The sequence below is a fragment of the Octopus sinensis genome, linkage group LG13, assembly GCF_006345805.1.
Source record: "Octopus sinensis linkage group LG13, ASM634580v1, whole genome shotgun sequence".
Taxonomy (NCBI): domain Eukaryota; kingdom Metazoa; phylum Mollusca; class Cephalopoda; order Octopoda; family Octopodidae; genus Octopus; species Octopus sinensis.
Genome location: NC_043009.1, coordinates 48266773 through 48268578, shown reverse-complemented (window position 1 = coordinate 48268578; position 1806 = coordinate 48266773). Strand labels below are relative to the sequence as shown.

At 39.2% G+C, this 1806-nt stretch overlaps 1 long non-coding RNA gene across 1 annotated transcript in view; it reads right to left on the bottom strand.

The window, feature by feature from the left end:
• Positions 1-1293: 1293 nt before the first annotated feature.
• Positions 1294-1806, bottom strand: part of LOC118765813 — a 230525-nt gene continuing 230012 nt past the window's right edge. Inside the window, exon 2 of the long non-coding RNA XR_005001693.1 lies at positions 1294-1401. This is a non-coding gene — a long non-coding RNA (uncharacterized LOC118765813). The remainder of the gene's footprint in view (positions 1402-1806) is intronic.

Sequence of the window (1806 nt, the reverse complement as noted above, 5' to 3'; positions counted from 1 at the left end):
GTGGAGCGACTGACCTCCCTTGTTCGAAGGTTATATGGATACAGTTTGTGTATCAAATAGCTAACTTAAGGCGATGGCCTCATGGAGCTAATAAGCGGACAGCTTTTTTTCTTATTTTTATAAGAATGCCATATTAGTATGGCGATAACTATTATTTGCCGGGAACGCTGCCGCTGTTCTCTTTTAGAGAGACTTAGTTATTTTAATATTTCTATTATATATATATATATATATATATATATATATATATTATCTATATTATTATATGATTGAACGCCACGCATCCTTTTCCAAGTAAGTTTTATCCTAATAATTCTGATGCGACACTCTATTCTATCCTATTACTTTTGTATGTTCAAATAAATCATTTATAGTTATAATGTGAATATTTGATATTTATTACGGAAGTCTTTTGCATTTTTCAATGCCTATTTGGAATATTACTGATTAGATGACGAATATTCTCTTGCGGAATTTCTTGCCAAGTTTCACGCAGTAATCTCAAAAGATCTAACGCTGAAGATGCTTTCTTATTCCTTTTCTGAAGTGTCCTGTCCATTATGTCCAAGAAGTGTTCAGTAAGGTTCATATATGGTGACTGGCTTGGCCATGGAAGCTTTTTAATGCCATTTTCGTCCAACAAATTTTAGTTTATTTTAGCCATGCAACAAGGAGTTCCATCTTTCATAAATAAAGAGACTTCTTTAATTATTTCACTACTGGAAAAAATTGGAAGGAGTCCGTTCTGGAAAATGGACACATATTTTTCCGGGATTCTGTTTCCCTCACACTCTACCAGCTTTGATAAATCATTGCTCCAGATTGCTTCCCGGATTATCACAGAATAGCTGCCGTGTTTCATTGTTGGCTGCAATCTTTTCCCATTAAATTCTTGACCACAGAGTCTCCAGACGCACACTCGACCACTGTCGGGAAATACAGCTCATCAGAAAATATGATAACGTCCCAAAATGCGAGTGGCCTCTCCTCCATCTCACTGGCCCAATCCTTCCTCTGCTTGATGTTGGCTGGTAGAAGTGTCTTCCTTCTTGCTGCTTTGCCACAGTGGCCAAGTTTGTGGAGATACTTGACAGCTCTTCTGGGACTGATATCAACTTGTGCTGCTATGTCAGAGGCCTTGCAACGAGGATTATCCTCCACGCAAGAGAAGGGTCCTGTCAGAGGGCCCTGGCTGATCTGTGCGGGGTGGTGTGAACTCCTCCTCTCTGGTGAATTGCACAATCACTCTATTAACTGTAGAAAGTGGGATCACAAGGTTTTCTGCAATTCTTCGCTGACTATGTCCACCTTCAGAATGACCTACAATACGGCGTCTTTGAAATTTAGACAGTTGCAAGGCTTCTTTTGTGCATGGTATGATTAAACAGTCACATATAGAACCTGAAACATAAAAATGTCATGTCTGTATATATATGTGTGTGTGTGTGACAGAGAGAGAGAGAGAGAGAGAGAGAGAAAGATTGAGAGTGAGTGTGTGCATGAGAGAGAGAGAAAGAGAGTGTGTGTGTGTGTGTGTGTGTGTGTGTGTTCAAATTTACAAAAAAAAACAACGACGAAGACAGGTGCAGAAACAAAAAGCGGGTAGTTAAACGCTCGGGCAAAATAGAAAAGTCTTTAACGTTTCGTGCCAACGCTCTTTAACAGAAAGGATTGAGAGGGAAATGGAGAGAGAAAAACAGTAGTCTTCAGCGATCGTATGTATGTATGCATGTATGTATGTATGTATGTATGCATGTATGTATGTGTGTGTTTATGCGTGTCTGTGTGATGAGTGTGTGTTTTGTG